This window comes from Panthera tigris, chromosome F3, assembly GCF_018350195.1.
Source record: "Panthera tigris isolate Pti1 chromosome F3, P.tigris_Pti1_mat1.1, whole genome shotgun sequence".
NCBI lineage: Eukaryota > Metazoa > Chordata > Mammalia > Carnivora > Felidae > Panthera > Panthera tigris.
Window position 1 is genome coordinate 54709508 of NC_056678.1, and position 13415 is coordinate 54722922.

Genomic DNA, 13415 nt, shown 5'->3' on the forward strand with positions numbered 1-13415 from the left:
CCCCACAATCAGTCCGGGGCTGGAATGGATCTCATGAGCCTCTTCCATCAAGGCTTCTGTGTCAGTAGAGTGGCTTCCATTATTCTTGAGCATGGTGTCTCTAAGTTGGCTCTGTGACTCTCCTCTGCTGCAAAGTGATTCTCAGCCCTGGGTATGCCTGCACTTCATTCATGGGCTCTTACCAAAACGTCCCAACTGTCTGACCCTCTGAAGGTTTCCCACACAGACACAGAGTATCCAGTGGGCAGGAGACGCCGTGGCAGTGCCTTTGCCCTCCCATGCTCTAAAACACAACGGTACACTCGGTGACAACTCCAGTTTTGCCTCCTTTTGTAGCTATTTTCTTTTAACATAAATAAATGTTGTTCCGATGTTTGGCCTAGGGAAGCATATCTCAACATCAGCACTACCGACATTCGGGGCCAGATAATTCATTATTGTAAGGCTGCCCTGTGCATTGTTGGATGTTTAACAACATCTTTGGTTTCTAGTCACTAAACACCAGTGGCAGCCTTCCCGTTGTGACAACCAAAAATGTCTACAGACGTGGCCAAACGGCCCCTGGGAGGCAAAATGACCCCAACTGAGAAACACTGGATGCGAAGGAGGCAGAATGGCAACCCGAAGGTAGAAGTGTGTGCAACTTCAGATATGGTTCCAGGACAGGGAAGGCAATAAAGCCCGCAGCCCTGACAAGAGCCACCATGAAGGGCTGAGCCCTCCATGGGCATGTGAACAGTCCCTCTACCTGCGGGCTGGAGTGGCTGGCTTGTGTTCAGCATGCATTACAAAACTAGATATGAATTTCAGGTTGGTTTTTTTTTTTTTTTGACTCATTAGATTGCCCTGCTCAAAATGATTTACACACAGATAATTAAACTTAAGCCCTAAGGACTAGTTAACTGTTTAGCAGTGTATACATTTCATATAACCATTTCCATACATCTAGTTTTAAATTCATTAACAAAAATTAATAGCTACCCAGTGCTCTCCATTGCGCAGCATGTTGCTATGGTATGCTTGCTAAATTACCCCTTTCTATCACTCCTCCAGCCATCTCGTAGACAGTTAAACTTTGCTGGGCTGGAAATGTTGCCCACCAATTTGCAGCAAAGCTCATATTTACTATATTTAGTGAGAATCATTGACTGAACTTCAGAAAATATTTGTCTCTGCTTGGTGTGCCTCTGGAACATTCCATCAGCTTTAGAGAACAGGACACACACTTTTTTCACTCTGAGAAAAATTAGTGAGAAGCATTTAATAGGCCATACCAGCTTTGAATATGCATTAGAAATATATTTTTTGCCAATACATCTTTCATCTTAAATTCCCCTAAATGCACCCAAGTATCTTGTATTTTTTCCTCTTGGCATATTTTATGAGGATAAAATGCCTTTCTGTTATGAATTACCTATGACCCATTAATTACCTCTTCATTCCTGAATACCAATATATCAAGAAAAATTAGATAGTCAATCTCTTTTCTTTAAACTAATTGTCACATTTATGCACACTTTAGGTTTGGGGTAGTTAAAAAATATTTTTTTTTATTAAAAATAATCTTTGTACTCTGCTTCAATCATATTTTGCCAATATTTACAGTGTTCACCTCAGGTTTGAAAGAGAGTCAGGGTGAACTAATTCATTGTTTACGCTCAGAATCCTCGGTGGCCCAATGCCATAAAGGTAGTACAAAGCACTGTATCTTTCGTTCTTAGTACTTATCTTAATCTTAATAACTAGCCAGACAAGTGACTCCAGAGTCTGGGGCTTATCAACTGGAATTTGTCACATGAACCCAACGGAAGACAAGAAATGCATTATATAACAATGCTATATACAAATCGTTATCTTTTGATATTTAAAAGTATGCATTTAAAAGCCTATAGGAGACTTTCATTTATATATTTATTTTCCCTTTGCTGAATTCAAATTTCACTTGTTCGTATTAAGTTGGATAACAAATGAACAGAAATGCTCTTGTTGGGCATTATCTGCAGACAGAGTTTACTCCCAAGAGATCAGAAGGATTCTTCCTGCTTCAATTCATTCAGCATTGGCTATCAGGGACTATCTGTTTTAAAAACTTGTTTTGATAGTGATTGTTTGGGAAGCAGATTAATGAGAAAATAAAAAGGCCCATGTTCCTCAAATGTTAAGAAATGTCAACTGCTCTCGTTGAACCTTCAGTGTTTTCTCTTGGAAGGCTGTCTGGATTCCTTCCGTGGGGCTTTGCACAAACAACAGTAGTATCACACTATGCTCTCTACAGTCTTCCCAGATCACGGCCTGGGTTAAAAATAGGGTCTGACTCTTAACTGGATACACTGAAGGTATCTCCTTTAGCAGCAAGAAATGTCTGACGTTTCTTCTGGGTGGATGAGTTAATTATATTTCTAATTTTCAGTCTAAATAAATGGAGACTCTGAGAAGTGGAATTGGCTGTATTTCGCATCCTTCTACAAGATAAGACTTATTTATCAGTTTTACAGAATATTTTATTACGTCTATAATAAGCTAAATATATGTACTGAGACTTCAAATATACACGATTTGAAAATTTAGATGGCCAACTAATCAGCCTCTTCCAATTTAATGTTCTTTAAAATTATTCTCATTGAATTTTTTTTTTCAAGTGAAATGAATTGTAAAAAATTTGTGAAACACAGCTGGGTTTTCACTTTTTACCTATGTTCATCAATCTAAATGTACTTTCTAATAAATGGTACCTTATTACCTTTCCTCTTTTCCAGAAGAAAACATTAATTCATTAGTTAGTTTAGAAATTCTTGGTGTTAAGGACATATTACGTTTGGTGGGAGTGCAATTAAGTTCATTAACATTTTCATCCTTAAGATAAGTGACATTGTTCCCCAACCCTCCAGATATAGTTTCAAAACAAAGATCTCATCTATAAATTGTACCATGTCTGGAAACAGGCTAAAAAGGAGATATAGTGATCAATTGTACATTCATATATCTTTTGTCTGATAATTACATAATTGCTAGGTTTCTATCTCCTTTATACCAATAATCAAAAATACATTTCTTGACATTTCAATATGTGCAAAATGAAAGGTAGCAATATTTAATACAAAGAGTATATTATATATCATTTTCCTCAGGAATTAAACCCTTCCTGTAATCTGTAATAAATAGCCTGCAAAATGGTAATTACCTCCAAAATGGTAATGAGAAAGACTGATGGTATTGATTATAGATTTTATACTTCTCACTGAATCTACTGATAAAGAGATATCAAGAAAGAAAGGGTCAAAAAGATCTATAGAAATATCACTATAGGTAATATCTACAGTGCTTAATATTTAAGTGCTTAAATAATATCACTGTTTCTTATCAAGCCTATAACCTGAAGTGCTGATGAATGTTTCATGCTGACTTGGAGAAGTGGCTTTCTAGAAATTTGTGTTAAACATTTAAAAAAGTGTGGTACAGGTGCCTGTGTTCAGATGTATAGTTTACTTAACTAATACAATATATGTAAAACTCTCAACCAACATGATATTTTACTTTTACTGAATGCATTTAATAATTGATCAGATATTGTGGTAAAAAATATTTGTCTAGACTCTTCTTGGAATTCCTGGCAGGACCAGCATGAAAGGTTAAAGCGCTATGCCTACTCAGAAAGATAATTTTTTATAAGGAAGGAATAAATACACTTTCAGAGCGCCCACTTATTACCAAAAGCTTCTCACTCTGAGTCATTGTGACCCCCCCCTAAGCCAACAAGATGCATTTTCTGTTCTTCTGTTTTAGGATCAAAATCAGTTTTAAAAGACAGCAGAGAACCACTGTCGCCTGTCAATTTGCAGAAGCGTGCACCTCCCAGTGCCCATATCAAAGGCCCTTTTATTTTTTCTTAAATATTATAGAAATAAAGGAACACTGGTATTTAGGAGGGGTAAAAAAAACTGGTTTCAACTTTATGTAATAAAGAAGTATAAAGAATCACTGAATGGGTCAGTCAAACGGAGAGGACCCAATCCTTTGACAAAGGGACCTCAGAATGAACAGTAAGGAAGAGTAGTGATCAGGAAAGATCTCGACAAACCTATTGCTGCTGAGAAATTTACCAGATAAATCAATAGAGATTCAAAGCAGAGAAGAAAAGCAAGTGTCTCAAATGGGTTTTGCTTATGCCTGGTTTACTTGAGACCAAGAAATGTTCCTTTAAAATTATGTGTAGACTGAGTCTTCAGCTTTGAAATTAATTAGTCACCAGCTTTAATGAGTTAGTGGTAAATGCTGGCCTCTTTCTAGATACTGCGGCTATATGCTTGGCTCTTGGCACCGTCTCTTACAGGAGTGCTAATAAAGAACCAAATACTAGTTAATCAAGATAATGAGCACAACAATGGTGAGCAGGACACTGCATAGGAAATTCCTTGGAAAAGAAACCATGATACACAGATTAGCAATTAAAGACCTAAATAAGATCAGAGTTCTGATATAATTGTGAAAAACAGCTCTTTTGTCTTCTAAGCATTTTATGGTTTATAAAACGTATTTTGACAGTTTAACAAATCTTATGGTCTGTTTGCACAGTGAGATTATAAACTCTTGGAAGGCAAGAAAGGTGTTTTTTTTTTTTTGCTATCTTGTTTAATATCAAACACAAATGAGCATAGGTAAACAGCATATATAGATAATAATTACACTAAGTTTTGAATAAAATTGGGCTTATGGGACTCTTGAAAAAAAACATAGAAGTGTCAAGAAAAAATGTAGTTAATTAATTTATTTTTTAATTAAGAAACTGAGGCCCTAAATAGCTGAGAATCTAATCCAAGTTCTGGAAGTCTGGCATCCAAGATGGGACTCATTCAGCTCTGTCTCCTAACTTCCTTCCAGAGTTCTTTACGGATCAAGATTTATTTGGTCTACTGCATAGAAACACAGTTAAGGCCTTCTGACCATGGCCCCACGCACTTTTTTAGGTCCTAGGAGACGGTATGCACCAGGCAGTACCCACACATTCCACATATTTTCAGTAAATGAGGTTTTCATAGAAGTGCCTTTAGACTTGAATAGCTAAATCTATTAGAATACCTGTTCTTTGTCACCAGTTTTCAAAATCTGTAGCAGTCTACATTTTATCCAAGGACACAAACATACATCAGAAATGTTTCTGTCCTGACAAGTATAATATACTGTGCTAAAGAACTGAACCAAGTTAAAGATGAAAAATAACCAAAATTCCTTTGTGGAGCAATGTGTATGGGCCAATTGGCTGTCTGGTATTAAAGGGAAATGAGAAGGTTTCATTTTCAGAATGGATTCTATGCCTTTCTCAACACCCTCTTTACACACTGCCAATTAACCTCCAAACAGCCAGTGGAGATCATGTCACCTCCAACCTCAAAAATGATCACTGGTACAGGTTCCTACATAATAAATAACTCCAAATTCTTTTGTAAGATATTTGAGATCTTTCCTATTTGGTCCTCAATTCAGTGTTCTATTTGGCAATCCCTCTCAGTTTGCAAACACTCTTCTGCTTCAGCTCCCCCGGTTTTCTCTCCCATACTTCCTGGTCTTTATTCATACGATCCCAGAACCATAAATGTTCCCCTGCCCCCTGCACACACATGCTCACTTATCTCCCCCTCCCCTCCCCACTCCCCCAACATATGCTCCAACATGTTACCTTCCTTTCTAAGTACAGCTGAATGAGCTAACCCTCCAAGAGACTGTTCCCTACCCCCAAAGCCCAGGAAACATTTGTTCCTGTGAACTTCCCTAGTGCATTCCTTTGATGCCAATCTTTTTTATCTTTTCTACTTTTTTTAGTGTTTAGTTATTTGATGCCAATCTTTTTATCTTTTATCTTTTCTACTTTTTTAATGTTTATTTATTTTTGAGAGAGAGAGAGAGAGAGAGAGCGAGAGAGAGAGAGAGAGAGAGCGCACACAGGGGAGGGGAAGAGTGAGAGGGAGAGGGAGAGAGAGAAAATCCCAATCAGGCTCCATGCTGTCAGGGCAGAGCGCTACTTGGGGTTCCACGTGGGGCTTGAACTCATAAACTGTGAGACAATGACCTGAGCTAAAACCAAGAGTCCGACACTTAACCGACTGAGCCACCCAGGCACCCCAGTCTTTTGTACTTTCAAGCACTTCATGATAATTCCTTGATGGAATCTGATTCAGCTATGCACCTATCTTTTCATGAGATAAATTTTCTTACCATTTACATTTTTAAAGCCATTCATAACTTGTAGATTAGAATGCCTTCTATTAAATCGGAAACAATGTGATAATCCTGCTATAGAGGATAATGCCATCAAGGACTTTGTGAAGAAGTGTTATCTCCTTGAAGATCAGGAAAGTGTCTAACCCCTCTTTGGACCCCTCTGAGCATCTAATGAATCATCTGAGCATAAGTGGGTACTCAATAAATTTTGCTGAAATGCAGTTTAACCGACTGCCCAGTGTAAGAGTCCTCACCTTTTCACGTCACGTTCATGTCTCAGGGCAGGAGAAATGGTGATGTCCATACAGAGCCGCAAGTTACCACCTCTGGCTGTCTAATAGCTGTGGGCAAAGGATATCAGAAGTGGCAAGTCTCATTGCTCAATGCTCTAGAAATGTCTTGTCCTCTGAAAATATCTATGGGCCAACAAAAACGTCCTAGCTGGAGAGTCTGCAGGTTAGCTCTCGGGGGGTAATGTTGGGTTCCATTTTGGAAGAATTTGTCCTGCATGTATTTTCATCCTGAGGAACAAGGATAATATGCTTTTTAAAAAATCTCTTGGTGGTGGTGGGGGTGCCTGGGTGGCTCAGTTGGTTAAGCATCCGACTCTTGGTTTCAGCTTAGGTCATGATTTTAGGATTCGTGAGTTCAAGCCCCACACTGGGCTCTGTGCTGACAGTGCTTGAGATTCTCTCTCTCTCCCTCTCTCTGCCCCTCCCCTGCTTGTGCTCTTTCTCTCTCTCAAAAATAAATAAACATTAAAAAGAACCTCCGGGGGGGTGCCTGGGTGGCTCAGTCGGTTGAGCTTCCGACTTCGGCTCAGGTCACGATCTCACGGTCTGTGAGTTGGAGCCCCGCGTCGGGCTCTGTGCTGACAGCTCAGAGCCTGGAGCCTGCTTTGGATTCTGTGTCTCCCTCTCTCTGACCCTCCGCCGTTCATGCTCTGTGTCTCTCTGCATCAAAAATAAATAAACATTAAAAAAAAATTTGGAATAAAATAAAAGAACTTCTTGGGGGGGGGGGGTGGTGCCAGGGTGGCTCAGACGGTTAAACGTCCAACTTTGGCTCAGGTCATGATTTCACAGTCCATGAGTTTGAGACCTGTATGGGGCTCTGTTGCTGACAGCTCGGAGCCTGGAGCCTGATTCAGATTCTGTGTCTCCCTCTCTCTCTGTCCCTTTCCCACTCACGCTCTGTCTCTTTCTGTCTCTCAAAAATAAATAAATGTTGAAAGAACCTCTTGGGACCTACTGGAAACTGATATAATATTTGGGTTTGATATTCTGCAACAACAATAAAACGCCTCTGTTAAAGTTGGCTTTAACAATAACAGAGCTTAGAGACAAAGCCAGGGTCCTGACAACAGCATCTAAGAAACAACAAACAGTCGCCCTGTCTTTAGCCTAAAGTCGCGCTGGATATTATGACAGCTGACTTGAGTGCTTATTTGGTGCCAGATGCTGGGGTAACTGTTTTCTGTGAATTATCTCATTTAATTCTTAGAAACATCTCTGTGGCTATCCTTTTTTTCTCCATTTTACACACAAGAAAAGTCAAACTCTGAACAATTGAAAACTACGAAATGAAAAAGGAAGTTAAAGCTGAGGCCCACTGACATGGAAAACAAAACACTTCTTTAACTCACAGTGGAGATGATAATGCCAAAGTGGCAACCAGTCAACCAGTCTAAAGATGAGGCATGGAGACAGGTGCCCACTCAGTAACACATCTGCCCTCGATCCACCCAATCGGTTGTCCCCACCTTCCCTGCTTGCCCTCACACATATGCTGGAACACCTGGTAGCCAACCAGATAAGCCCAGCTTCAAAAGAAGATTCACTTGTGCACCTGCAGAACATGCCTCATGGCAGGTGTCCACCTGTAAATCCAGTTGAGCAAAGGAGCCCCCCCACCCCCCCCCCACCCCACCCCCACCCCCTGCCCAGGACTGTGCAGAGCACGTGTCGTCCCTTCCCCTCTTCCTGCTCTCACTTCCTCTCATGTTTATGGACTTTCTCTCAATTCACATGAAGGCCATGGGGCTGAATAATGACGAGGTGCTTCCTTCAACCTGGCACAGTCACAGCCTGATAGTTTCAGCCAGCTTGGAACTCTTCAAATATCGTCTTTTTATTATTATCAAAAGAGGTGACCTACTACCTGGGGCACTGTGTTGACACCTATGGATACCAAAGAAAGCAAAGTATTTCGATTTTCTTCTTCTTTTTTCCCCACCCCCTGTCTCCCCTGGGATTATAACTCAGTTGCTTTGCTTCTTATAAAAAATATTCTGTGAAAAGAAAATATAGAGTTGAGTTGATACACAGTGTGTTGAGCAAAATGAGAAATGGATGAATAGAACTCCAACTGATAAAAAGGGACATTTTCTTGGAAGCCTGTTCTTAAACTTTTCCCTATAGATATTACTAGTAGCTTAATTCTCTCTTTCACTCTCCCTCTCTCTCTCTCTTACACACACACTCTCTCTCTCTCTCTCTCTCTCTCTCTCTCTCTCTCTCACACACACACACACACACACACACACACACACACCAGAAGCCATTTGAAAGTGAAGAAACAGATCTTGATTTTGACCTGTAATTGCTTGTGGACCAAGTCCATTTCTGACATCAAAACAGTGCATGTCACACAGGGTCTGGGTTAAAGCAAACCACAAAATAGCGGCTTATTTAAAAATCAGATTCACTCCTTGTTGAAAGTGGTGATATTTGAAGCACACACAAGTAAAACTAATTTAACCTTTGGAAAGTTATCTCTGGAGAGAAGAGTCAAAATCCCTTTATAAGATTTTTAAGCACTGCAATTATTGACAAGGAGTATATTGCTTCAGTTTTCTCTGATCAGGAAGAGAAAAAAAGGGAAAAACCCACAAGAGACATCAGCAGCTGTCAGGCTGTTTTCCAACTGCAAAGAGGTAGTTTACAGTAGGCTTGTACCAGTCTCTTAAGACCCAGTTAAGAAGCCTTTTTAAAATGCCTTAAAAAGCCAACTCCTACATTAATCAACTTGAGCCCTCATCCATACTTACTGCAATACATCAATTACTATGTCTTTTTTTTTTAATAAATTCTAGTTGACAGAAGACACCTTATTAAGGCCCACTAAAATGATACAATAAGTAGAAGGCTATTAATACTGCTCTTTTTTCTCCCTGCTATTGTCTTGCTGCACTGGTCTGCAAACAAATTCAGGCTGCATTACAATTAATGCCAGTGGAACTCCTTCTAACGACTTCCAGCTTGCTAATTTTTTACGCTAATAATAAAAAAAGGCATTGCTATGCAAGAAGGACCCCCTTTTATCATGCTAGCATAGCACACCAGAGAGTGTCTGCTATTGTTCACATGAAAGACAATTAAACCCTGGAACATCAAACCTAAAAATGACAATCTGCTAACCAGCACTGGGCATTGCTCAATGCTTTCCTCTATTTTCTGAACTGATAGAAAACAATTCTCTATAGACATTTCTTTCCTGTTCTCCCTTAACCACCCTTTGGGGGAAAAAAAAAAGTTAAAAAATACCCTTTGCTGATTTATGCGTCTCTGCTTAGAATTTATTAACTGTCTAGGGCCAATTTCACGACAGCACTCCTATTGCCTGCAGGTTTAAATTCTGGACACAGAAAAGAAACGCACCAATATCACCCACATAGTACCACATTTAAAAATAAACATTAAAGGTGTTCTTCAAAAATGCATACAGTATAAAAGTCTAGAAGCAGGAAGGAAAATTTAATTCTGCAACTCTGTACCTCATCATCTCTGGGGATCAGGCTGGAGTCACATGGCCTTCAGAAAACTAAGTGTGGTCCAGACGCTAATTTTCAACAAAGGCAGAACTGAAAAACTTCTCCCTTCATTCTCAGCAACATGACGGCTCATTCACCAATCCATGCCCATTTACCGGAAAAACACCCGTCCTCTGGGCTTTAATTAGAACGTACAGAATATAAACACACCCACTGAAAAGTTCATTAACTTTCCGAAAGCAATTTTTTTTTTCAAATTTTGACTGACACTGTGTCCATAATATAAAAAAGAACTGGATAGAAGTCAGAAATCCTCAATTGCAACATTGCTTCCACCACTGGCTAATCTTGGGTCTTGACCAAATCTTCCAACGTCTCTGAGTCTCAGTTTCTCCTTTTGTAAAATAAGGAGAAAAAACAGCTCTTTCTTTAAGCTTGGCTGTAATGATGAAGAAGATGGATATGAAAACTGAATCACTATACCTTGTAATTAAAGATAAATAATTAAGGGGCACCTGGGTGGCTCAGTCGGTTGAGCGTCCGACTTCGGCTCGGGTCATGATCTCGTGGTTTGTGAATTCGAGCCCCGCATGGGGCTCTGCTGACAGCTCAGAGCCTGGAGCCTGTTTCCGATTCTGTGTCTCCCCCTTCTCTCTCAAAAATAAATAAAAAAAAAATTAAAAATGTTTTTTAAAAAGATAAAGAATTAAACAATGTAGCTGTCTGTCCTCACCAAAGTTGCACTGAAAGCTTTATTATCCAATCAGAAGTGACGGATTCTCAAATGCTAAGCATGACCACGTGTTATATTCTGTCAGTAACCAAAGAGGCCGTGTACTGTACTAGCTTCTTTACATTTGGTATTTTATTTCATCTTTGCAAGATCTCTGTGTGGTAGGGATAATCATTCCCTATTTACAAATGAGGAAACTGAAGCCCAGAAAGGTTTCATGATTTGCCTAAGTGGCAGAGCTGAGATTTGAATCCACAGCACAATCTGTACTCCAAACCCAAGGCAGGTTCCACAACGAGCTTCTTCTGCGGGACAGGAGCTCTGTAAAGCAAGGTTCACAGACAAATTCAGGAAACTTGTGCTGAAATATTACCTCTGACATTTATTGGCTCTGGAACCTCAGGCCAGTCATTCATACCTCAGTTTTCACATCTGCAAAATACAGATAATATTTTATACCCTGGGATTGTTATGAGGATCAAATAAGCTAGTACAATGTTTAGAAAAATACCTGGCTAATAGCAAGCACTCAATACATGTGAACAAATGTCATTACCCTCATCCTCCAGCACTATGTAATAAGGTCTAATATAGAAAATGAGAACAAAATAGGATTAGGAAGTTCTACATTTAGCCAAGATGGAGTAACAGGGACCAGATGTGCCCTACACTCAAAATGAACAATGTGCAAGACACTTGAGTGAAATACAAGGAGACGGTGATCTCTGAGAGATGGGAAACAAAAGAGGTAAGACCTGTGATCACCTCAGCTTACTGCCTGGAGAGAGTTCCAGGCCATATGCAAGGTGAAGTCAGGCAGAGTCCAGCAGACTCTGAGAGTCTGGAGAGATTAAGGTGGCTAGAATTTGTAGGGTGGAATATTGGAAACAGAGAGAGACTTCTGCAGGCCCGCAGAGGGTCCCTTTCAAGAATTCAGCTAAAGACTAATCAGCACATGCATGTAAGGAGACTATCCAGGCTGGGCAAAGAATCATTCAAAAAGATTAGAAGTAACAGTGCCTGGTTCTCACACAATGCCAGGAGTAGTACCTGTTCCCATTAGCCAAACTGGAAAACCTCATGACTCATGAGGCATTGGGTAGGCCACACAGAAGGGTCTTGACTCGACAGTGGAGAACAATTTGCGCTACACAAAGCATTGCTCTAGACCACCTAAACAAGCGTTAAAGGTAGGATCCTAAAAATATCAAACTGTTTCCAAGTAACTTAACTGCATCTCAGAACAAGACACAAGAATATTAACAAAAGTACAAAATAGCCAGCACACAAACAAGGAAAAATTCTCACCATCTGGCATCTAATCAAAAGTCACCAGACATTCAGAAAAAGCTGGAACATAAAACCCAAAATGAAGAGAAAGATCAGTCAATTGAAACAGACCCCAAATTGACCCAGATGTTAGAGTTATCAAATGAGGACATTAAAACAGTCACTATAATTGTATTTTATATGCTCAGAAGTTGAGGCAAGGGAGATTTATAAGCCTACAGATCAATGAATCTTCACAAACCCCAACATAAGAAACTAAATAAAACAATACCAAGGCATGTCCTAATCAAGCTGCTCGAAATCATGATAGACAGAAAATCTTAAAAGCAGCCAGAAATAAAACACGTCAGTACAGAGATGCAAAGGTAAGTGTGACAGTGGACTTCTTATTAGAAACAATGTAAGTAAGAAGATAGTGGACTAATGTATTCAAAGAACTGAAATAAAAATATCTTAAAAATATTTTCTTAATGTTTATTTATTTTGTACAGAGAGAGAGAGAGCATGAGCAGGGGAGGGGCAGAGAGAGAGAGGGAGACACAGAATCTGAAACAGGCTCCAGGCTCTGAACTGTCAGCACAGAGCCCGACGTGGGGCTCGAACTCACAGACCACGAGATCATGACCTGAGCCGAAGTTGGACACTCAATCAACTGAGCCACCCAGGTGCCCCAATAAAAATATCTTTTAAAAACAGAGCCTCCCACTAAATTCTTTTACAGACATATGAAGGCTGAAATAATGCATCACTATGAGACCTTCCCTACAAAAATGTTAAACAAAGCACCTCAGACAGAAAGAAATTGATACCAGATGGAAATCTGGATTTATACAAAGGAATGAAAAGCACTGGAAATGGTAGCTATATGGGTAAATGTATATATTTTTTTCTTATTATTTCTATCTCTTTGAAAGATAATTTACTGTTCAAAAAATAATAGCGATGTGTAAAGTGTGTGGGGCACCTGGGTGGCTCAGTTGATTACGTGTCCCACTCTGGTTTCAGATCAGGTCACGATCTCACATTTTCATGAGTTCAAGCCCTGTGTCAGGCTTCATGCTGACAGTGCAGATCCTGCTTGGGATTCTCCCTCTCTCTCTTCCTCTCTCTCGCCCCTCCCCCCATTCATGCTGTCTCTGTCTCTCTCAAAATAAACAAACTTCATTTTTTTAATAAAAAATAATTAAAAATGTAATGTAAAGCCAGTAATATTTGTAAAATATATGACAACAATAGCACAAGGTCAGAAGGAGAATAATGGAAGTACTCTATTATAAGTCTCAATCTATAAATGAAGGGGCATATCATTGAATGTAGTCTGTGATAAGTAAAAAATGTATACTATAAGTCTTAAAACAACCACTATGACAACCATAACTTAACAAACTAACATAGGTGATAAAA